Raw genomic sequence first — 26,778 nt, forward strand, 5'->3', positions numbered from 1 at the left:
ATATATATATGGAATTATACAGTTTGCAGTGGTTTTTGTCTGGCTTCATTCACTTATAATGACTCTGAGAATTCATCCTTGTTGTTACATGTATCAAGCATCTATTCCTTTCTACTTCAGATTTCTCTTCTACTGTATGGATATACCACATATTATTGATCCATTCATTTGTGATGGACATGTGGGCTCTTTCCAGTTTGAGGCTATTAGAAATAAAATTGATAAGCACGTTCATGTAGAATTATTTATGTGGACAGAGTCTCTTTTTTTCTCTTGGGTAATAGCTGGGAGAAGAGTAATTGGATCATAGGGGAGGTTTATGTTAAACTTTAGACTTCTTTACTATGGAGAGAAGAAGGGTGGTGATGCTGGTTCAGCTGAAATAGAACCTCTAAGCAAGCTTTATGAGAGATGGCAAGGTTCAGCATTGGGATACTCACAGCCTTTTTTCTCAGCTTTGGGTTCTTAGGCAAATCATTTAAGCTTTCTAGGCCTCAGTTTCCTCTAAATAAGGCAAACATTTTAGATGAAATCAACCTTCTCAAAGTTTATTCTTAAAAACATCATCTTTCAAGATTATTAATTAAAATAATTATGTACGTCAGAGCACAGTGGCTCATGCCTGTAATCCCAGCACTTTGGGAGGCTGAGGTGGGCAGATCACTTGAGGTCAGGATTTCGCGTCCAGCCTGGCCAACATGGCAAAACACCATCTCTACTAAAAATATAAAAATTAGCCAAACATGGTGGTGGTGCTTGCCTGTAATCACAGTTGCTGGGGTGGCTGAGGCATGAGAATCACTTGAACCCTGGAGGTAGAGGCTGCAGTGAGCCAACATTGCACCACTGCACTCCAGACAGAGCGAGACTTGGTCTCAAAAAGAAAGAAAAGAAAAGAGAAAAAAAAAAAATGTAGTCAAACATGATTGGGGAAAATGGCATATTTAATTCCCTTCTAGAGAGTCACAACATAATTACCTTATGAAGGGCCCTGAGAATTCCCACAGGAAAGAGGCCTGTTTAACTTTGGGTCACCTAGCATTGCCCAAAATTATTTGCCCCAGAACCCTTTCCAGATTAATATTCTGGAACTGATAATTCATGTAACTCTTACTCAAAAACAACAACAACAACAACAACAACAAAACAAAACAAAACAAAACAAACAAACAAAAAAAAAACCTGAAATAAATGATCTTTCCTGTTAGCTCCAAAGATATTGCTTTTCTTTGAAAGATATTACTCCTCCACACTCACAGAGAAAAGCAGAAAGAATGGAAATGAGAAGCTGAGTTTTCTAACTTCTGTTTATTGCTTTTTTCATACTATTACAACACTCATCAGCTCTTTCCCTGTGCCTTTTATGATGGCAAGTCAAAAGCTGCTAGCCTAGGCTAACGGGCAAGAGTTTCATGACAGCCAGGTGCCTGGGCCTAGTTCTTACTAAGAAAGAATTTACTAGCATTTATCGACTCTTCTACTTACATTTCCTCCCTAGGCAGTGCTTACAGGACTGACGATTCTGTGGAAAGTGACAAATTATCTATTTAACATCATCAGAGGAGTGTACTTTACACTTTCTGTTAAGGTGTGTTTAAACGGAAAACTTCATTTTGAAATAGCAAGATTTTTTCACTCAGGCAAAATAAAACATGGGTGAATATTGAATCACTAGCCAATTTCTTTTTTGATCTTTGTTTCAGGCCAAAACTATCCTGTTCCCTAAATCAGCAGGTGGAGACAATTTCTGTGAAGTCTGTCTCAGACGCTCCCATTTAGAAATTTTCATGGCACCAGAAAACAGTGTCTAGAGAATCCTGAAGAACAAATGAGAGGAATCAATGTCCTCATTTCTTACCCCCTTTGTGTCACTAAGACAGCAGGATCCTTATCACACAGAGGTAGTTGCACAACTCTATTTTAGAAGAAAAGCATAAATCTGTAATTTTCTCATTAGTGCTTCTAGTTTTACCTTTAATTTATCCAGGACAATAAAAATAATGATATTCTGAACAATAAAGTATGAGCTTTTTTCTAAATATCTGTATTACACGACTAAACAATAACATCCCTTCAGCCTCAAGATTTCAAAATATGTGCTGGTAGGAACACTAAATATATTTAAGTGTGTAGATATGTTAGAAATACAACTGGTCTTTATGGTGTATTATTTTATACTAATTTTGAAAGAAGGCATGATGGGAGATAAAAACATATGAAATGTATAAATATGTAACTAGAATTGGTTTAAAAACAAGTTTAAAGGAATTGAAATTCAGACACTAAGATGTTCAAGCTTGATGCCTACTAACATCTGAAATGTGCTCTCAAAGACAGCTCCATGGGCAAATTGAAATCCCTTTCTCCAGTCTCAAACAAGGCTACTGAGATTCAGACGTGGACTGATGTTTGATCTATAGATGATTGAAAATTGGATTTTTAGGAACTCAGCTGAGAGTCGTAAGCTCTTATTATCAATATCTCCTTGTTAAGTATGTAGGGCATATGTGCATTTATTTTCCAAATGAACTTTACAAGACTTTTAATAGTAAATGGCTTGAAATAGTTGATATTATTTGGTAGTCCTCATGAAAGATAACTAAATTCTTCCACTGAAGGATTATGATTTTGCTCACAATAATGAAAAGCAGGTAAAGTGTGAGGGTGGGTTTGAGGGAGGCTATTCTATTATCTCTTCTTAATATTCTAGGCTTTTTTCATCGATTACACTTGCATGCACTTTATTTAATGCAAAATAAATAATACCTCTCCTTCCTCATTGACTTTTTTTTTTCCATCTTAGAAAGCTCTTGTTTCTGGTTGCCATAGTGACGGTGCCACTCTGATATTTGTTTAAGTGGAACACTTTCATCTGACTGACTTGAAGATAGATACTAGAAGGGCCAGAAATAATAATTGACAACAGAACCTGCTAGCTAGAATAAAAGCGCCTGTTCTGTGGCCAAAGGAAAGTAGCTTTGATAAGAGAAATTGTCCTAATAAGAATAATGAAGAGGAACACTATCTCACTGTGAGACTTATTTTATTTTCTCTTACAATTGTGTCTTACTTCATTATATATATTTTTAAGAGTAAGAAATCGTGCTAAGAGTAAATAGGCAATGTTATAAGCTGAAGTCATTTGTAGCAAAATTTGCCATTGGAATTAAGGGGACCTTTGAAGATGAAGAGGGTCAGAACTTTATGAGAAATCTCCCTTTCTCTCATAAGACAAGTGAAGCACAGGAAAGATAGTGTTTATAACGAGGTACTGCCTGCACTGTACCTTGGTTTGTAACTATAGTCAACCCACTGAAATGGGTTTTGAGTTTGTGGCTGCAGTAAATACCATGAAATCTTTATTAAGAAAAAGCCAACATATTTCCAAAGGCTATATAACTTGAGGATTGCCTGATGCACACAACTCTGGCATGTGGTGTCAAAACTAGAATCACTTTTGATAAACTTTAATAAATGAAAGTAATATCTCTCATTGTCCAACCACATCTTACTCTAGAACACTATGAAACTTAAGTGTTAGCAGCTAGATTATGTCCATATCTGTACCTTAGTCCTCAGATCTGCTGCTGTTAATTTCACGTTGGCAGAACACAAAGGTTAAAGAATGCCCTTTGGAATCAAGTACACCAGAGTCTCAAACTCTACCTCTTACGTTTTGTGTGACCTTGGGCAAATGAATTAACATCACTGACCAATGTGACTAACCTAATGGTCTTAACGTTGGACTTGGCTGGACATAAAGTGAATGTCTCTTTTGTAAAATGTCCTTTCAGTTTTAATAACTATGGGGAACATGATCTTGGGTTTTGGTTCATTCAAAACATGCACTCTCTTTTTAAAATTATCAGACTTAAATTGTTTATCTAAACAAATCTGGGGTGCTTAATGGTTTATAGAACTGGCCTAGTAGTGAGTCGAGTTCATTTTACCATTGATACTTGGATACATTTGAACAAGTCTTTTCATTTTCCTAAGCCACAATGTCTGTATTGACCAAATAAAAAAGTTAGACAATGTCTCAGGCCTTTTACCTGTCTAAATTCTGTGACTCTTCCTGTACTGTTCTTGGTGGCAGAATAACACAGGAGTCTCCCTTGTAAGTTTAAGAATAATAATCAACTCATCCTTTGAGAGCTGGAGAGAACTGAGTTGAGGGGTTGTTGCAGGACCTGCCTATCTGGTGGTATGCATCCTGCCATAGCTATCTGGAGTTTACCTATTTTCTGGTTCATGGAGTTTTGTTTTAACCACTGAGAAAGAAATTTGTCACTCAAACAAACATTTAAAAATAGGGTTGGGTGTTTGGATGGGGGGAACATTCCTCCAGCCGTTCCTGGTCTGGTGGCAGAAACAGCTGTAATTTTCTATAAATCACATTTGAGTGTGATGGAAATGACTGATTTACAACCATCTCCTCTCCTCAGATTTTTAATTATGTCTGCATTCCTTTTCATCTCTAATCTTCAGAAAAGGTCATTTCTATTCATTGTTTTTAATTGTATATTTTGCTTGCCTATGTTTCCTTTAAATATGACAAAACAAAGCATTAAAAACTTTACACTCTGGGTGGCTGGAAGCTACTTTGCTTTCTGGCTTCAAAATCATCAGTCTAAGGACATTAGTGACTCTTTTTCCATTCCTTCTTTGCTAATTTACTTTTCAGACACATAAAGGATTTACACAACAATTTCTCCCTTCATCTCTTTTGCTGCCCCTACCTTCCTCAAAGTAGATAAGAGTATCTCAAGCACACATCCACAGTAATTATATTCTCCAGAGATACTAGTCAAATATTTTAAGATTTTAATGTAGTAAAAGAGTAGCAGAACAATATGCAAAGAAGAAAAGCACCATAGAGAGCTAGGAATTGACTGATCTGCAGGTGTTAACTAAAGCTGACAAGACAATACATGCACCTTCTTTTATGCAGTACCTGGTGTTCTGGAAAGTTGCATATAAATCATATCTTTAAAAATTGATTTAGACTTTCAGTTCACCGGAATAGCATTAGAAATCTGACTGCACACTTTCTGTGCAACCCAGAGCTAAAGCAGTTATTGTGAGCCCTGTTTTCCTCCTCCTGTTTCTGAAAATACACTTCATTTTACAAGTTGAGAATGAAAATCACTGAAGAATTCCTAAGAAAAATAACATCCCAAACTTCATATCTTCTCATTAGAAGTAAATACAGACTAGGTCAGTGGCTTTCAAGTGATTTCGATCATGACCTACAAAAAAAAAAAAAAAAAAAAAAAAAAAATTCTACTTAGTATCAAGATACACACATACATCTATTCATACTCACATATAGGTTATATCTATATTTAAAAGTTTCCCAAAGCAATGTTTACCTTTCTATGCATGATCTATTCTATTTTCCCCTTCTTTTCTATTCATTTTTTTTTAATTATTGAAACTCACTAAACTGATTCCACAACCTACTAATACGTCACAATACATGGTTTGAAAAACACGATAGAGAGTAGGTCAAGAAAAAGCAAGGAATAATTACAGAAATTACTGACAGAGGATGAGATTTGGAATATTAAGGCTTCAAACTAGGCAAGTCATTCAAGTAAATATAGAAAATCAAGGAGATTTTCTGATCAGAAATAAGAGAAAAGAGGATATAAGTTTCTTTGAGAAATCTCTTTACATGCATAAGTCAGTGGTCCATAGTCTGTATGAGAGCATTTGTTGAAAGATTGCATCTGCTGGTTGTGCATGTTCCGGCCTTTCCCCTGAAGCCTGAGGGGACTCTGTAATGTCTTAAGGCAGTGTGTAGTAACCACATGAATTTTCTCAGTGCCAAGTCTTCCAAAGTGTAGCTAGAAAAGACAAAAGAAGAGCAGGCCCAGCTGTTGATAAAAACCAAGAAAGTGGAACTGATATGAAAGTTCTAACTAACCTGAATCCCTGAAATTATGACAAGAAGTCGATCAGGACCTACAATGTAAGCCAGGTAAAGAAGTAGAGCCTTCAGTTTTAACATTCGTGTGAACAAGTTAACCAGATCTTCATGATGTAATGGGAAAGGGCTGGACATGAAAACAAGGGAGCTTAGATCCAGCTCTGGCACTCACACTAAGTTGCTGAGTTACCCTAGGGTAGGTCACTGCACTTCTCTAGTCCTTACATTCCTCATCTGTTTGACTTTTAAGCTTTTATCCAGTGTAACCATTGTGTGATCTTACAATCTGAGATGTAAGTTCAAGTATAGAGCAAAAAGAGACTGGGCCATTCTCAGGAAAATCAAAGATCAGAAACACAAGACAGGCTTGGAGACCTAAAGACTCTAGGCAAAGCGGGGGGGAAAGAAAAAACAGATCCTAAGGGTCCAAGTAGAAGGGGGGTCAAAATACAGGCAGAAATTCTGGACCAAGTGCAAGAAAACTAGGTTCAAACTGACACTGTTACTAAACTACCCCTTCTGAGAATGGCACTTTTTAGTAATACTTTCTCAGGACCAGAGTCCCTGTTAGGGAGAGAACTGCAAATGGGGTATGCCTGTAGGGTGAAGGAACAGCAGGAATAAAATTCCTGTTGTTACCATCTGAACTGGTCCAAAGAGGGTAAGATATTATCTCTTAATGACATGGCCAATTTTCCTCAAAAACTTTGAACTACCAAGTCCAAAATTTGGACTACCAAGAAGTTTAGTATTTCAACAACCTGTGACCAGATTCTATTAAAGAGCATTCTTTTGTGGAACACTGCAAAATTTACTGCTTAAATTACAACTGTAGATTTTTGTAACTTTATAGGCCTGCTTAAAGCATATGTAATTTGAACTATCTATAATGGAAACTAATTAGACCAACAATATGATAGAGGAGTTTATTCATTTATTTGTTTATTCAAGAAATATTAATTGAATATCTGTGATTTTCTGGAACACTATATTACACTTGAGGTTAGAAAGATGAATCATACTGAGCCTCTGTCTTCAAGGATTTCATGGTCTAGTAGGGAAGATAGACGTATAAATAGATAAATTGCAATACCATGTGATAAGTGCTTTAATAGAGATAAGAAATGATTAATATAAATGAAAAGCAAATTAAGCACATTAAGCTCTTCTCAAAAGGGGAAATTTGTTCATGTAAAATATTATTATTAAACTGTATTATTCTTCAATTCCCTAAATGATATTTGAAGATAATGTCTTGCTCTTTTCTCTTCTAGCACCATTAGGTTTCATTTTTACTCCATGGGGGTGGGTGTGCACATGCAGGCACATGCACAGGTAGACTTTGTTCTGTCATTTTGCCTCTAATTCCCATAAAAGTGTCAACAATTTTTATGATTAATATAGGAACTATACTTAAGAGAAGCAAATTGTAAGACAGCAACGTTTTCTTACCCACCTCCCCCCCACAAACCCTAGCCCTCTTTCGAGCAATTAGAAGATATTAATGGAAATAAAAAAGTAGAGTAGGGAATAGAGATGTAGACGTAAGATAGGAGAGTTCCCTGGCCCGCTTCATGGGACTTGAGACAGGGGTGTGGTGGAGTGGCTCCTTACTCGGCCATATGCTCACAACACTTGTGGGATCAGGAGCACACAGGCAAGTGGGTGCCAGGGCCGGGGTGAGTGCTTTTGGGCATCAGCCTCACAGTAGCATCTTACAGTGTGTTACAATTAATGCTCTTTCAGCTGTTGCTGCCCGTGGACAGCTAAATGTTAAGCAGCTCAGTGGAGAGTCAGAGTGACCTCCTTTTACACCCTGCCCTCTCGGTACCTGGGTCCTTGTCTGGTGTCCAGGAAGAATCAGGTCCCATGGACTGCAAGGACGGTGAATGCAGAGGTTTTGCTGAGTGATGGAGGCGGCTCTCAGTGGGATGGGAGCTGGAAGGGGATGATGGAGTGTGAAAATAATCTTCCCCTGGATTTCGGCTGTCCCTGGCCAAACTTCTTTCCCACCATCCAGCTGCCTCATCGACATTCAGACACTTCTTTTCTCTTCTCTGCTGCACTGCTCTGCTCCCCTGCCAGTGGATTTGGGGAGATTATGGGTACAGGATGGGGGCATGGTGGGCCAGGGTGGTTTTGGAAGCAGCAACATTCTGGCAGGAAAACAAGAATGTGAAGTTCTCATTTAGGGGTGTAGGCCCAGGAGGGTGGGTGGGGCCTTTACCGGGGAACCGCCCTCTTCTACCAGATATTTCCCTGCCTCCTTTCCCTATCAGAAGGAATGAAAGAAAGAATATTAATACGATGGTAGCTAATATTTATTGAGTTTTATTATGTGCTAGATACTGCCCTAAGTCCTTTACATGTTTTCATTCCTTAAGTCCTAATGACAACTCATGAGGTAAATCTATTATTATTTCCTTTTATTGATCAGAAAGCTGAGGCACACACACAGGTTAATTAACCCGCCCAAGGTCGCAAAACCAAGAAATGCAGAGCCACAAATTGACCCAAAGCTGCCAGACTCTGGAGTCCATAATTTGACAACTGCACTGGGCTATGTTAAAAAATGTTCCTTCTCACATTTTTTGGTTAGAAAATTCTGAAGTGATGTTCCTATTAAATATGTATTAATAGAATGGGATACAGCCAGCAGGAGAAGGAAATGAAAGAAGAGGCACACTGTAACATCTGGCTTCCTCCTCTGTAGTTTCCGTTTGTTGCCTTATCTTGAGGGTAGCATAAATCATGACTAAAGAATTTTTAAGAACATTAAATTTCTACTTGATATCTATGCTTTGTTGTTGTTATTGTTTAGTTTTGGGTTTTTTTGTTTTTTTTTTTTTGTAGAAATCTTTCTACCTACCATCCCCACGCCAAGCATAAGAGGAAAAAGATTTGTACTTTTATATTCTGTGAGAAAAATACAATTCATTGAGACCCTGTAGTCACCTTAAGAAAGACTACCATGTGCTTAATTATATTTTATTCTGTTCAAGTTCATTTCCTCCATAATCTCAAAGATTAATAAAACCATTGAATTGTCGTTTCTTTATGTATGAGGAAAACTAAGGCACCGGGCAGTTAGCCTCCCATCATGTGGAGATTGTTGTCAGTTGAAGTGAAAGGAGAATGAAATAGATGGATCCTGACTAATACCTGATTGCTCTAGTTCAAGAAATAGTTCTTCCCTTTAGCTTGCAGTTAAGGAATTAGGACTTGGGAGTTAAGAAAACTGAACATATGGACCCATCTGAGATCCTTTTGCATGCACTCCTGTCATGTTACTGGATTTTTCTGATAAATATGCAGCTCTCTGTTCCTGGGTTCTTCTGCTCTTGGCCTCTTATCCCCATGTTAGAATACCTATGCCCCGACTCCCAGGCACTGGTGTTTTCTTGGTCATTAGTTTCTAGCAGCTGCCCGAAAACCATGATGCCACTATGTGCTGTGATCTGACCCTGACAGGTATTATTGTATTTTAGTACTGAAAAATGCCTTAGAAATCATCCCGTCACTTCTCCCTCTATTTGATCAAGGGAAAAGCTGAAGTCAGAGAATCTGCCGCCTCGAGTGAATCTCTTTACCTAGTTCTCCCCAAGTGCTAATAGTAATTACAGGAAAACTACAGGCAGACCATCAAGAGGTATCTGGACTACCCCCTTTACTCTTGTATCTTCTTCTAATACCAAATGTCATGAGGTGTTTCCTACCTTGAAAGTCCTGCTAATGATAACATCCTGCTAGGTCATGGCAATTCCAAGAATTTTAGAACACCTGGAACCAATAAAACAAGAGCAAGGCAGGCAAATGTGTGTGTGTGTATGTATACATATACAAATATAATACGTGTTTTGTATATAGCACATAAATAGAGTTTATACATAAATGTGAAAAGATATACAAATATTATGTGTACCTTCTTAGTTAAGCATCAAGTGTGTGGGCATACATACAGAACAGGGCTAAATACGCAGAATTGGTCTTCCTGGACTAAATAATTGCTAAAGCTAACAGACAGCTGTTGGTAACTACTCTCCCAGCTGTAGCAGCCATAAAACACAGAAGGCATCATTGCATTAACCTTTGTACTTCAAGCAAATAAATTATAGCTTAGACTTCTCAGACATTCCATTAGGCCTATGTACTAATGCGTTAGACTCATTCTGCTTCAACTCCTAGATCCATGAATCCAGTAATGTCCAATCAACAAAGAGGCTCATCCTATCTCCTTTAAGCTGCTGGCTTCAAAACAATAGTAATGCTTATCAAGGTATATTTCAATTATAGTTGCAAATCACTTCCTAGAAACTGTCTTTTCACTAGTTTAAGCCTAGCATATATTTGACAATGTTGCTAGCAGCTTGCGCTGTAGTTATGTCATTATGCATGGTATCATTCAATAAGACTAATTTTAATATACATCATAAATTAGCTAAGAATAATTGTTCCATTCCTTTACTACCCTTATCTGCCTAGGTTTTGTCTATTTTAGAGGTGAATTTCAACTAAATGAATGAAAATGCCTAATAGTAAATATTAGATATTTCTATGAATTTATCACTTACCAATTTACTTGGGTTTAATATGATTCTCATTTGCTATGTTTTACACAAATTTAGCAGATGTTCATGCTTTAGATTACATTTCCCAGCCACACACATGAATTGCAGTTAAACGAATGAAGTTTATTTAAACAGCCTGAATTGTTTATATCCAAAGAGATTCATCCTAACCAATTCAACAGTGTAATTTACAAGACAATAGACTTTCTCTCCAAATAAGGGATTGCTATATGCTGACTTGGCACAACTCACAACATCCTTACCGTGTCACCTGGAGTATAGATCCATTCCGAATGTACTTGTTGCTAACACAGTCAACCATCATGTTACCTAGGCAACTTGGGATACTCTGCTTTCAAAGAAAACCAGAATACTTTAAAAGAAAAATGAGACAGTTTTTAAAAAATTAGTTTGGAGACTCTTTTTATCTGAATAGCCATATCTTTGGGAGATCTTCCTGAAAAGCAGCCTGTTGTTAGCTGATGTGACCAGCTTATTGAGCACTGAATCTATATTTCTTGAGGGGTGTGTGTGTGTCTATATTTGGATTTCTAAAAGTAATCATTCAGACACTAAGATTTATCTGTTTCTGTATAATTTTAATCTTCTTCCCTGGTTGTTTAAAACTCAGTTTTTTTTAACTTACTGAAAACCAAAAATAGCTATGTAAAATATATTTTTCTTCAATTCTGAGACTTATATACTGCAAAGTTTTCAATAAAAAGTTAATTTAGTTTTGGAACGATGAGGGTTTCTCTAATGAGGATTGTGTTCATTACACAGGAAGATTCTAGGAAAAAGGAAAAATTTGAAAGCAAAAGAAAAACTTTTACGTTTGTTTCGCTTAGACATTTAAAAATATCTGTTTAACAGAAAACATTTTTGTGGATGAGTTTTAATTACAAAACATTGCACTCTCCTTTTGTAGAAATAAAAAGGTGACAAGGTACATTCAGCTGTGAGAGATTTTTCCCTTTGTTGGAATCTGTATAACACATTATAATCACGCCGCTGCATCTAGCTATTTTCTATGGAGGACTGGTGTCAAAAAAGGGTAAAAAAGTGCAGCAAGGGCTTCCCTTTCTTGCATCCTTTAGGCACTGTATTTCTATTAAAAATTTTGAAATTGTTAGAATATTTTTAAAATCTCAGACAAAATACACTATTGGCCTTTTTTTGAAGCTATGTTCAACTTTGACCACTAGGCCTTTTCTGTGTAAGCTTCCCTCATCTCAGCTCTCTTTTTCTGGTTTCTTATTAACACTATTTGGCCTGAGACTAACTTCTTTAGTGATACAGTCCCAATCATCTTTCCTTCTACCTCAGGCAGAGACAGACACTTCCTCTCCTGGGCTCCCAGGGCACCTTTCCTCTCCCTTGCTGTATCACTTCACCATTTGTGGTGGTGTCTGATTTCATGCTCATCTGTCTCTCCAGACTTTGAGCATATTGAGGAATGGCTTTTTTGTCTTTGTATCCACATGCTTGTGGTGGTACATAACAGGCTCTCGAAATGAAAGTTCCAATACGTGTTTGACGAATAAATGAAAAAGTTAATGATTTCATATGTTAGGACCACTTTGGATTCTAATTTTGTCATCCATTCAGTTTGGTGTTACCTACAGATTTCAAAAGCATTCTTTCTTTGTTTACATTCAGCCCATTGATACATAGAGACATAGACATGGACACTGATGCATATATACATATACATATGTATGTATCAATATAGACCTAGATGTTCTATGGCACATTTTGGAAAACATACCTTCAGTGTATATTTCACCATTAAGCAATGTAATTTTTTAGGGGGAGAAAGGTGTTAAATCTTTCCATTAATTTGACATCTATGAGTCTATGACAGTGAACTAGTATCCAGACTATAATCTCTTTGTATTTCCTGTACACTTTGTCACATGATTGAGTGAAAAAAAGATAAAAAATATCTAAAGACTTTAGATTTGCTGCATTATGGAAAACAAAAATAAGTTTAGTTCCATCACCAAAAATAAATTCTTAATAAACTCACATAACCAATCTGTCTTCCAGTTCATTTTAGAATTTTGCTAGAAATCATCATTAAGTTCACTGATCCATAATTTTTCCCATTTCTTAAAATTGGGATTTTTGTTCCACTTTAATCTCTATGATTTAGTGCCCATTCTTCTCCATTCTTGCAATAAAGTCTTTCTGGACCTGGAAATTTGAAGACATTTAAATTGCCCAGATAATAATTTACTACCAACTCATCTGCCAGAACTTTAATTTGTTTCCACAATGTTTATTCTACCCTTTCTACTGGGAAGATTTAGTTTCTTGCTAGTGAAAATGGATGAAACCCAGGAGTTAAAAATCTTGGCTTCCCTTTTTCTTTTGTTGCTGGGTCACTATCTTCGGTAAGCTACAAGATTTTCTGAATAAACCTTAAAAATGTAAGCACTATTTCTTATTGATTTCAGGACATTTTACCAACCTGAAGCTTATTCCTGCCTTAAGCCTTCTTGACACTATATTTACATGTTCAAAGCACATATGATATGTGTCTTCATGTCTTTCTTTTAATCTTTTATTACATGACTTTAAAAATATGATCAAGAGAGTTTCATGTGAATTGTATTAATCATATTCTTTTCTGGAAATAATGATTCAAAGTTAATTTCTACAATTTCTCATCTTCTTTAGCTCCAATTATTTAAAACAAGTATGATTTTTGGGTGAATGGAATACTCTATGCTAAATATCCTATAGAAGATTACTTTCCTGGGAACTTTGTGTGTGAGTACAGCTTTATTTACCTCTGATAGGAACATAGGGGCAGTTATTCAGGATGCTTCCTTTGTAGGTTCCTCAAGTTTTAATGAATGTTAATGCATCTCTCAATTGTCCTACTTGTTACACCCTATACAACCTCATACACAAGTAGGAACAGAAAAAAGCTTCCCCTCCTGGTACTTTTAATGGAATGTAAGTTCAAACTCACTGTCCCTGGATAGCTTTAAAGGTTCAACAGAGATAGGTAATCATTTCACAATGGATCAAACTATAAAATATTTCTGTAACTGAATTTTATTTTGATATAATATGAGGTCCTATAAGGGACATCACAAGACAAGAAACATTCTTACAAAATTGATCGTTTCACTTATTCTTCGTACATATATTCTTGAGAGTGTTGTCATTGTTCTATATCCCCACTATAAATGACTTTTGTATTATGTATCTGGATGAGCTACGATTTTCCTGTAAGTCTTGTAACTAATCGTGCTTTCCTCGTAAAGAAAATGAAAATAAAAACTTGTGACTTCATTTAAAAAGTGTGTTGTATAGGAATTCATGCTATGAATTTTGGTATTAACTTCACTTTGGGCTTGCAGTCATCCTTATTTGCTATGTCTGTATCTTTGCAGATCACCACAAATTCTTTTTGTAATGAAGAAAGTTATGAAATAAATTTATAAAATGAAACAGAGTGAAATAATACTGCTTTGCATTCTTCAATTACAAAATCACAATGGCACTTTCTCCCAAAATGTCCATCTTTTTCCAACTGAATCCAGTTTCTTGTTGGTCGCAATAAAACCATCATAAACAGCTTTTGTGAATTCAGCGAGCAGATGGAATATGCTCATGTCTGCTCTAAGAGCTACCTTATGTATTTTTTTGTTTATTTACTTATATATTTATTTATTTATTTTTAGATTGAGTCTCATTCTGTCACCCAGGCTGGAGTGCAGTGGTGCGATCTCGGCTCACTGCAACCTCCACCTCTTGGGTTCAAATGATTGTCCTGCCTCTGCCTCACACGTAGCTGGGATTACAGGCATGCACCACCACGTCTGGCTAATTTTTGTATTTTTAGTAGAGATAGGGTCTCATCTCAAACTCCTGACCTCAGTTGATCTACCCCCGTTGACCTCTCAAAGTGCTGGAATTACAGGCATGAGCCACAGCACCCAGCCTAAGCTGCTGCACCTGGCCTAAGAATTACCTTTTTAACCCACAAAGATGTCCAATGGCATTAAGATCAAATGCATTAGAGCACTTTCTATACTTGTCCTTCCTCTATCTTCATCAGCTCTTGTAAAGAATTTATCTGATATTCCACTTTTGGTACAATGAGATTTTCCACAGAAGTGCATGCAGGTAATTGCAATTTTTTATCATTGTTCTATTTTTGCCTTTGTAGTAGTCCTATAATCTCTGTTAGAAAAGCATCTATTCTCATATCTGTAGTACTCCCATAACAATATTGCTTCTGTTTGTTTTGCTCTCATATATTTACTTCAACTAATTATGTCGTGGGTTAATTATAAAACTAGAAAAATAAAACAGTGTATTTATATGAAATACACATTTTTGTGAGGTTTTCTGAATGTTGACTTTGGAGACATGTCTAAAAATTATACACACAGAGTATATTCTATGAGGCATGTTAAATGAGCACATTTAAATTAGCTTCTTCAATAGTCCAATGGCTAGTCAGTTTTATAATAGTCATATATTAGATTTAGCTGCTCTAATTTATCTCACTAAAATTAGGCAATTATTTTTTTCTACAAGGTCCAAACTCTTTATTCTCTTTTAGAAGAATTTAGTAGCAATATTTGATCTTGGTGACTTGTACTAGGTACAATTTCTATTCTCGTTTACTTTCTGCTTCAAGACAGTCCCCAGTTCAGCGCTTCGTTTTTTGTTTGTTTGTTTGTTTGTTTTTGAGACAGAGTCTCACTATGTCGCCCAGGCTGGAGTGCAATGGCGCGGTCTCGGCTCACTGCAACCTCTGCCTCCTGGTTTCAAGAAATTCTCTACCTCAGTCTGCCAAGTAGGTGGGATTACAGGCACCCACCACCACACCCGGCTAATTTTTTTTTTTTTATTTTTAGTAGAGATGGGGTTTCACCGTCTTGGCCAGGCTGGTCTTGAACTCCATACCTCGTGATCCACCCGCATTGGCCTCCCAAAGTGCTAGGATCACAGGTGTGAGCCACCGCTCCTGGCTAGCACTTCTTTAAGTATCCTCTGACTTTCTTCAGTTTGAGCAGGAAGCAAAGAAAACAGCTAAGGAGAAGAACAGAAAGAGAAAAGGGACAAAATCAAAGGAGTACCTCCTCTGACACATGAATAATGTTGATGTCCTTGCCTGTTCATAAAGCAGCTTGGAAGACAGTTCCAAAAAGGAAGCCTCAGTATGCGTTGTGCTCTGTGGAAACATTGTGGAGCCACCCAAAGAGACTCAGAAACAGCAATCATTTGGGAGAAAGTGACTTCATAAACATGGAATTTAAAGTGCATGAGTATAAAATGCATCTGTGTCATTATTTTTTTAGTCATCTCACAGTCAAACTTTTACAACTTGGCTGGAAAAGGATAAAGCCAGGTTCTACTAATTGCTACTTCTATTGTTGTAAAGCAACAGGCAAAATGTGTGACTGAAATGAGAAGGCCTTTGATTTTGGGGTTTTAAGATCAAACTTAGCACGGGTGCCTTTGAGTTTGGACATTCAACCTAAACCTTTCAGGTTTTTTGACATTGTGAAGTAACAATCTTATGAGAAATCAAAGGATAAAAAATTCAGTGGAAGTGAAGGTTGGCTCATGCATTTTAAAGGCCAGTTTGACTTGAATATATTAGGGTGCAAGGTGAAGCTGCTAGTGCAAAAAGATGGCTACTCAAGAAATAAAAAAGAGACGTTCTGTTTCCAAATCCAGGAGGAAAACAACCACTTGACCTGTGATATCTAAACCTACTGCAGGGAAATTTATAGTGAAAAAAGAGGACAACAACAAAATATGAATCTGAATTATTTTATCTAAATGACACAAGTGGCTCAAATTCTCCTCAGAAATATTTGTTGCAATATCTTCAGAGATTTTTCCTCAATGTTATTAATCTAATGGAGATGGTTTCTTTATTTCTTAATTTGTTGACATAAAAATAACGCAGAAATTTTAAGAACGATTAGAAGTTAATGCCTGTGTATCTCCTGTATCATTTTAACTATATTTGTTTATGATTTATTAAAGTGCTGACCTGTACAATTTAATTTGAACAACTTTATGGAATCTTTGTTGAACTTTACCTTTGCCTGCACTACAATAGGCATTTGATGTAGCATGTGCATGACAAAGAAAGCCTGCTAGATCAGTCCTGGAATTTTTCCCATCAGATCTCACTAATTTGTCTTGCCTATGAAAGGTTTTAGCTTTGTGGTTGAGATACAGTTTCTAGGATGCCTACCACTGCTGATTAAAGAAATTATGTTCTATCTAGTGCAGTCACTGTAGTTAATAAAGCATGATTGGATCTGTAGTGATGAAGAGCATATAAATAATGCAATAAACTATTAAATTCTACATCTCATGTTGATACAAGGTCAAAGTTGAGAAATTAAGCACTCAGAAAACTCTAGTATTATAAGCTCTGAGAAAAAAAAATGAACTATGCATTATAAAAATAAATGTTGTATATTATGATAAGCCTTTACCAGGAAAGGAGACGAGAGGAGAGGAGAGGAGTATGTAAAATATGAGTTTATGCATGAAGAGTCTACAAAATAGGGAATCACCATATTAATAGCTTTGAAAAAAAAGTGTTTTGGCATGCTAAATGCTCAGTTTTAATGCTGCTTGAATCCACTAGTCACTATTTTTATTATTCCTCTTAGATTAAGTCAGTGTGCAATTGCAAAGGAAATATAAAAAGGAAAGCATATAAGGTCACATAATAGAAAACACATTTTATTACACCCTCCCCAAAATTAACTCAGGACATATTTCTCACCAGCCATCATGATCTGGGGACAGTCTTCAATTAATGGGAATAATCACGTTACATAACAGATATATATAATACAGATTTTCTTGCTTTATTCCTTAAATATGTTGAACTCTCTGAGAGAAGAGCCTCTCTATCTCTGTATCCCAACACCTCATCTTAACCCCTAATCAGTTCTTGGCACAAACCAGCGGTTAGCACATGGTTTTTGGATTCAGGAACAAATACATCAATGTGTGGATAAAGGGTGAAACTGTGGACTTTATGAGATGTGGTGCTCTGGGAAGCACTCTACATTTAAAACACTTGTAGATGATGTGAAATTTTTGAAAATATCCACCTCAAGTTATTATTTAAATATAATTTAAGAAAAAGAGCACCTTTTCACCATCTCGTTGTGTGGCCGCCTTCCCATCAGATGGACAATTCTCTTAATCTCCTGATTTTTAGGAGAAACCTTCCTTCCTGACCATGATAATTAGTCTGGATCTTGTCCAGCTTCATTCTGTATGCTGGAGAGGGATGAGCAAATGCATGATGCACTCAGGTGCTGTTGCACCATGTTTTGTTTTGTTTCCAGTGCAAGTATGGTCAATGCTTTTAGTTCTGTTTATACAAAACTCCATGAGGGATCACAGCATTTCATGGGTCTCTTGGCTCTGGCAACATTTTCAGCCATTGCCTTCAGTGAATAATGCACTCACAGGTTTCCGGATTGTTGATGATAGCTTGGAGCCCATAATCTTGTAGTGTGGATTATTTCCCCCGAAACATATTACCTTACATTTGCTCTCGCTGAATGGAGCTCATATGCTGATATGCCGCTTTCATGCCCACTTACCTGGACTCATAGGAGTCTTCCTGAATGCTAACCCTGTTGCCTCAGCATTTTCTCACCCAATAGGGCTTATCGTCTTGTGAGAATGTGGAGATTTCACTGCAAATAAGCCCTTTAACTTCTTTTTTTATTTTTTTAATGCTGTAACTAATACTGGTTTCAGCATGGTTACCTTGAATGGTGAGAGCAGGGGAGATAGAAAGGATGTGTGGCACAATGTTGAGTTTTCTCGATTCAGAGGATGTAATTTTTTTGTCTTTGTCTTCCCCATCTCTCAGAACTAACAGGCATTCACTTCTTCAGGTGCTTCTGCCTGCCTTTTTATGTCTGTGGGCTCTAGGTGGCTTACACTCACAGCCCACTTCTGTTAGAAGACAGATGCATGCCTCTGATTGCAGAGACCTGTAACTGGTTCATTTTTTTTGACTGGATTTTGAACTCTGCTTAAAGTGTGATATTAAGAAAAGAGACCTGACTACAGCATCAAATAGTTATGTAGATCCTGACTGTCACTATCTGCACACAAGTGAGTAATTTGAGTTTCTTTCCCCATCTGCAAAGAGGAGATTCTAATATCTATGACATAAGGTTGCAAGAAGAGACAATGAAAAAGAAGATCGTGGATTATATTGTGTATTATTTTGTGTCCTGGTCCTCAGGATATTTTATTTCCTTCTTTGATAGCTGCCCATCCTTTCACCAGGACGTCATTATTTTCCCCCTTCGGCCTTAATAGAGGTCTGCTCTTCTTTATTCTGCCTGTCTGATCTCTTAGTCTCTGCTTTCCTGATTCTATCGCCTGCCAGATAATTCCTGTCTAGTGTAGCTAATCTCTGACTAAACAACTCCTTTATTTAGTCACTTTTTTAAAGAAAGCATCCTCACAAACCAGTTTCAGAAATTCTCTGATTCTCGATAAATCACATGCTTTTTTTCCACAGCTTACATATCAGTTACTGGAGCATAATTTGCCCTTACATTATGAATAGCAAATATTGAGCAGAACAGCCCTGCCCACTTGCAGGGTCCTAGGGAATGCAACACAGCAAAGACCTTTGAAGTGTTTCCTATATAGAGATTTAAGAAAGTTCTGGTTTGGGCTGGAGTGTTCCCTGTAATGATCAGAATTGGAAATAATTTGAAGAGAAAGTTGATGTTTTAGCAGAGGAGAGGAGTTATAAACCAAAGATCTGTGCCAAAAAGACAAACTATACTTAGAATAGTGTCTAGTGAGCAGTGCAGAGATAGGGATGCCAGGTACCAGTTAGAACACAAGATGAGATAAAGTGATACAGTTAAATCTAGGGTATTGGGGGATCACTTTTAGTGGTTGCGTCCAATTTAATGATACAAAGGAAGTCATTACTGTCAAAGGAGCAGCATAAACTGAGTCACAGCACTCAACATCTAGACCTAGAATGTATATATGGTATACTTGAGGAGGTTGGAAACTAGAAAAAATGCAGAACGGGACCTTATTGAACATCTGTGGATTCTTTGTACACTGGCTAAAATTCTCAAAACAAACAAAATTATCTCAAAATAATAGATAAGTATTCATTTGAGATCCTCCCAAATCAGTGAGAAAAGCATTTAGATGCAAGCCAGTAAAGGGTGCATTAATAAAGTCCTGAGTACTGTGAGCAATGGTGACCCAATCTTGCTGGGTAGTCTCTGAAGGACTATGTAGACTATAGCTCAGAATTTTCCTGCCAAGAGACAAGAAAGTGAAGTATCTATCCACAAACTTATATCTTCCCTTAGTTGAAGGTTACTCCTGGAAGCATTAGCTTCCCTGCTCTGTCATTCTACTCCATGTAAAAGAAGAGCATTCATATGGCCAGAAAACAGAGGCAGAGAACACAGATGCCTGATGTCAGGAAATTGGTCATGGAAGCCACTAATGACTTGCAAGGTAGGCTAAGGAGCTATGTATGAGCGGGATGATTACAGTGTCTACTACAAAAGGAAAGTCTAATGATTTTCATATAACCAGGTAAATACACCAGGGTTTGTGTTCAAGGCCACATCAAACTATGATTTTGTCCTACTTTGGTCAGTCAGATCCAGGTTCTGTGGAGGAATTATGTTCATATGTTTCTGTCTTCTCTGCTGAAATAAACATGCTGCCAGGAAAGGAAAGAGTGGGGTGTTTTTGTTGTGCCCCATCTACCACCTTACATAGTGCTTTGCTGAAATGAAATGATCTGAATTAAATTCTAGTGAAATTAGACAGAAACTGCTTCATAAGATCCCCCTTTTCCTCAAAAATCAGAGCATTGGCTCGTGGCAACCTGCTTCCTTATGTCTATTTTCTTAATGCCTCCAATCCCCGTGGAGCTAAATACACTGAATTAGCAATTACTGTAGAGCACATTTAGCAGACTTAGAAGCCTCTTTGCCCACCATTGGAATGCATCCACCAGGATAGAGCACAACAGCTGTTCAGCAGCTACAGTAACACAACATAAAAATTTATGATGAATAACCCAACTGGCATGTATCTCCCATATAACAGGTTGCATATTTGCAATCTCAGAGTCTCTTCTAGATCACTTTGGAACTTCTAGTATAGAGAAAGCAAGATAATATTCTTAAAGTAATTTTTTTTAGGAAAATAAAAGCAATTCATAATGTCCTTCAACCTTGCCCATTAGAACCAGAGGTGAAAGTGACAGGCCACAAAAGGCCTACATCTTTATTATGAAACTTAATGCCCAATGAAGCAAAAGCCTGTGTCTTTGGAAGAATGTACTCTGTGTTGTATGTGGTGAGAATGGTGGTATCCCCGACACGTAGGTAGCTATTCAGAGTTTACAAAGCTATTGGATAATGCCACTTAAATCTAAAAACATATCCATTTCACTGATTAGAAAATAAAGATCTAAAGAAGAAAAACAAGTGGCCCAGAAACACAAAGTAGCAGCAAGGAGAGTGTATCCTCCAACCATGTGAGTTGCTTTTGCATACTATGCCCTTTCTGCCACACCACCAGATGTAGCAAGGCAAAGGGTTGTGGAGGGTGTGTTTGTTGTCCAAATGAAGTATAACTCTACCACTTTCTTTTAAAGGGCCCTATACGTTGTACATTGAGAGTCCCATGGACTCAAAAGAACGTGTAACAGGCATTAGGAGACCATTACTCCAGGCTTGGCACTTCTGCTTAGTGCTGTATGATCTTGGATTGGTTATTTTACATATGAGTCTCAGGTTCCTCTCTTTAAAATTGTAAATTTTAATTGCTTGCTAACAATTTCCTATACTATTATAATAAAAATCCCACAGGTTTGTACTGTATAAATTCTAAAGTGCCATATAAAAGGAAGGTGACCAGCATTTATTGAAGACACGACAACACTCAGAGTTCTTTGAACATTTTGTTTCTATTTCTTTCCCACATTGTTAGGTGTATATCATCAATCTCTTTTCTTATTGCTGGGGGAGGGTGTTGCAGCTCAGTGAGTTTCAGTTTCTTACCAGAGATCACACACCTTCTAAGTGGGAACAGAATCTAAACTCAGTTCTGTGTGACTTTGAGCCCTGTCTTGTTTCCAATGCATCTGAAGCAACTGAATCTATACTAACACAGAGCATTATTGAAGGTAGAATGCCTAAAAATGTTCAGAAAATCAAGGGCCCCACCTCTGACACAGGTTGGCCAGCTTAAGCTGTGGGAAACACTAACAGACCTGCTACTTGCACCAGTTCTTGGTCTTCCCTCCTCCTTCCTCCTCATTCTCTTTTCCCAGTAGCAATATGCTTTATCCCACTATCACTGCTGATGGGGTCCCTGTATTTGGCATTGGGAAAAAACTGCTCTTGCCCATAAGGAAGAGGAGCAACAAGCAAACAGACAAGTACAATACAGTGTGCTCATGCACTTCCAGGGAGGTACGCTCCGGAAAGAGATGAGGGAGAGTCCCAGAGACCTGCAGAATCACTCTTCTCCTCACCAATGTAAAGAATCTGCTAACCTTAATTTACAAATAGATGCAAATGGACGGATGATAAGGTCTGAAATGGTGACTTTCATTAGGAATACTTCCAGCGTTTACATTGAGAACGTTTAGCAACCAAAGTGAATTGAGTACCAACCAATCAAAACAGAGATGGTTACAGCCCAGAGTCCTGGGGGCCCCCTGCTGTGTCTAAGGTTAGTTTAGCTGCTGGAGCACAGTGAGGTCCATCAGGCCCCAGGGGAGGAGCTGTGGTGGCCAAAGTAGACAAACGAGGATGGGGCATAGGCCCTAGGGGGCTCAAGGCAGCATTTATTGGTCAGTTGTTGCAGAACTATTTCAGTATTCGCACAATGAATAGATCCCTGTAGTACCTGGTGAATACCAGTTGTTATTTGCTTTTAGAGGCAACTTGTATATTTGTCTTAAGCCTTCCTGAGATTTGCCTTAAGCTACCCTGTAATATCTCAGACAACTTCAGGCCACAGAAAGAGTGTCCAGTAACCACTTCATAAGCACAGCTACCTGCTTTATGAGTGGGTAATATCACATACCCACAGACTTTGACAGATCACTTAGAAAATTGTTCTATGTTAAGAATTGATCCAGGGAGAAAACTTGCAGTTTGCAGAATCTCTTTGTTTTACTTTAGAGAAATAACTTCAGCAGGGTTAAAACTCTTTTATGCTCTAGATTTGACAAAATGCTTCCATATATACAATGTCATTTGCTTTTCACCACATTATTATGAACTAAGCAAGGCTGCTATTATTATTTCCATTTTACAGATGAGGAAACGGAAGCACAAGAAGGATAACTAACAGAAACATACAGTAAGCAAATGACAAAAATCAGTGATTATTGAAGATGTAAAATATGGGCATCCATGTCTGACTACCTGGAGTTGAGATATGGCTTCTACTCTTCATTGGATGGATGACCTCAAACAAATTATATTTTAATCATGGTAGTCTCAGTTTCCTCTTTTGTAAAATAAGGGCAATGTCAGTATCTAATTCTTACGCTTGTCTTGAGGATTAAATGAGGCAGTGTTTTAAATGACACGGTGCTTGGCACATAGTAAGCACTCATTAAATAATGACTACTTTTACTGGAAAACCATTCTTCTGACCCCTAATCGAACGTTCTCTCTGTTATTACAACTTACTATTACCATCATTTTCACATCTAATAACATAGTCAAAAACTCAACCCCACTTTATGGAATCCAAACAGAACCTGAATAATTTGAAATACCAACTATTGCTGGTGTAGTCTTTTAGTACTAAGTGTTGTGTGATAATATTTACATATTTTAGTGCCAATGGAAAAATACTAAGGAAAACAAACACATATGAGCAAATAAAAAGATTTCATGTTTTATACTGTAATACATGGATCTCTTCATTCTACAGTATATTAAAACTCGCCAGAGAATTTGAAGCTCCTTATCACAGTAGGATATTGGTTAATTCCACAGCCAAAATATTTGGGCTTGTAAAGTTATAAAGAATGTCAGTGCACTTATCACGTGGAGAAAGATTTATTTTCTCAAATCTTCTTTGTGCAATAAGCCATTCTATCCAATTTTTGCCTTGAGTTTTCCAAGCTATCAACCTGTGGACTTTAACTCTTCACCACTTGTTTTAGAAGTAGAGGGTACATTGGACAAAAAGATTGGTTTTTCATAGTCTTCTGAACCTAATAGGATTTTTATATATCTTTAGAAGGCACACATTTCATGGTCTGGGGTCGGGGGAGGGAATATTCCACTCGAAAGCCTTCTATGAGATGACTGAAAAAATAGCCACAACAATTCAAGAATGGTTTGGATGACAGAGCATGGGTTAAAATAAGAATGTAATTCTCATATTTGATTTTATTTGAGGCATTCTCTTCTTTGCCCCTTGAATCAGTAAGCATTTTTTTTCCTCTGAATTTTAAAATGCATACATTTCTTTGGACACTGAATTCTTCCTGAATTTATAAGACACAAAGCTGTTGGTTGCAGCTACTGAAAATTTACTAGCATTCTGAGTTCCAGCACTGTTCATTGGATGAGAACTGTTTTTGGAGATGTAAGTTCTCCACCTCTGTTCTCAGGAACTTTGCAAATCTGGATTTCCTGGCCTACCACTACCACACCTGTGACTCATTAACTAAGTTTATCAATATCATAAGCCCAGATGCACAACCTAATTGTTCCCTGGTGTGCAAAAATATAGGGCTGCTACAAATCTCAGTAGGTGACATTATATGAAATTACTCCCTACAGCAGAAAATTACTCTCTTAAGGATTTCTGGATTTCCAGAAGTGTGGAATCCCCTCCACTTCTTTTTCACGGGGCGGATGCATGAGCCAAGTGAAATTTTGCAGAGGTATTGCTATCTTTACCTTTGTTAGATCCAGTCCTCACTCCTAAGGAAAGTGTTGATCTTTGCAGTTAGCTCCTTTCAAACTGCAAATAGTCCTGAGAGAAAATCTCTGAGACTCTCACTCTCATTTTTGCCTCTGAGCTTTGGCTGGGTTATTCCCTTATTGGAGTGTGCTTTGTTCCCCCTCTTTAATTATTTAAATCCTAGGCATTCTTTTAAGCCCAGATCAAGTCCTACATTGATTACTGAGCCTTCCTTCCCTGATAAATTCCTAGCTTCCACTTTCTTCTTTGAACAATTAATGCATTCACCCATGCATTTTGCAATAAAAGATTTAAGTGAATAGCTACTTTCTTAGTTCAGGCTGCTATAACAGAATAGTATGGACTGGGTGGCTTAAACAACAAACATGTATTTATCACAGTTCTATAGATTGGAAGTCTGCGATCAGGTTGCCAGCATGGATGTGTCCTGGTGAGGGCCCTCATCCTGGTTTACAGATGATTGACTTCTCATTGTATTTTTACAGGGTGGAGAGACAGAGTGCTGATCTCTTCATATCTTCATAAGAAGGGCTCATGACCTAATTTCCTCCCAAAAGCCTCACCTCCAAATACCATCACATTGGAGATTTAGCCTTCAACTTAAGGTTAATATTTAGTCCATAGCATAAACGAAAGGTAGAATTCAAGATGGTAGAATTAATGGTGGTAGTATTTATACTTCTCAGAAAGTTAACGTAAGGAAAAATTTCATTCAGGCCAGGCAAAGGGGAGAATCAGATTTGCTTATGAAGTAGTAATGTTCCTTTCACTGGAGGTACTTGACCATTGGCTGAACAATGGATCAGGAGTCCCATTCTAGAGAGGACTCAAGTATTACATAGGTCATTTAAAGCACACTAAGATCATTGAAATTATACCACACTCTATACTACAGAGTATAGACTCATTAAGAAGGGAGACCTTACCTTATACTCTTTCTGTATCTTAAAAAGCAAAGCACGTTTTAGGGGGTGGTTACTTAATTCCGAATTGATTGAATTTACTAGATGTCACATGAAACTTACAGAGTATGTCAATTATGCTAAATTTATGACACTTCATGTGATATCTTTAATTACTTTGTATCAATAGAGAAATACAGTTTAGGTCTTCTGATTAGAATGATGCCAGGTCTGGTCATAGGCAAAAATAAAAGTCTGAAAAATACATTCCTTGGTTGATAACTACTCAGAAGAAATAATTGTTTTTTATTTTGAAGTTGGTATTTCTGCCTTTGCTGTTTCTTACTTTTTTAAGAATTAAGTGAGCAAAAGAAGACTCTGCTTTGCTATATATTCTGTTGTTTTTGTTGTTGTGCCAAAGAACTGGCACCCTTTAACATTTAACCCTTACAACCGTCCTGTAAAGTAGCTATTGGTAAAAGTAATACTTTGTTAGTTTTCCAGAGGAAACTCAGGCTCAGAGGTTGAGTGACTTGTTCAAGATCATGCAGCCATTAGTAAAACATAATCCCAATCTCTTTACTCTTAAAACCTTAATGGCACTAGCAGCATAATGCAATTAGCATATTTATACACTGCAACTTTCAAGAGTTGTTAAGTGAGTGTAATCTAGGCAAAATAAATTTAAAATGCAAACATTTGAGTTTGTGATATAAAAATCAGTTTCTGTCATTAGTTAAATGCTACTTGAATGTGGGCTGTACTTGTTTCTGCATCTGAATGAAAGGGTTATTGCATATATTATCTTCAAGAACTAAGCTGAAAATGAAAAAAGATGTGATGGTGTTTCAGAAATCAGAGATAGAGATATGTTTTGGACAGAAGAGATATTGTAAAGAAAGATGCAGGGAAAGAAGCGCTTGTGCCAAAAAGGTCAGCATGTTGAAACTGAGTCACTTAAAAAAAATGAGTAGAGGGCATAAAGAACCAGTTAAAGAACAAAGCAAGTTTATGTATTAGATTGAATGAATAGTGAATAAAATCATAGGGGAGTTTTAGCTGTAGGCTCCAAAACAGAAGGATGGAAGTCACTATCTCCCATTTTTGTATCTGGAAATATGATGTACTCAACAGAGTACCAAGGTGGGGAAGCGCCTGCTGCTTAGTGCTTGACCACTCTTTGCCCTCTGCCACCCACACTATAATAAGAAACAGATAGCAGTGCTCCCAAGAGCAGGTCTATAACCTCACTGATGCTTCTTAAATGACCGTAAAGAAGCTGACTGAGCATGAAATTTCATCATTAAAGTTTATGCCTTGAGTTGGGGGTGGAGGGAAGGAGAAACAAAAATCATGTCTAAATAAAAAAGAGGAGGAGGAACAAATG

The sequence above is a fragment of the Macaca fascicularis genome, chromosome 2 (assembly GCF_037993035.2).
Source record: "Macaca fascicularis isolate 582-1 chromosome 2, T2T-MFA8v1.1".
Taxonomy (NCBI): domain Eukaryota; kingdom Metazoa; phylum Chordata; class Mammalia; order Primates; family Cercopithecidae; genus Macaca; species Macaca fascicularis.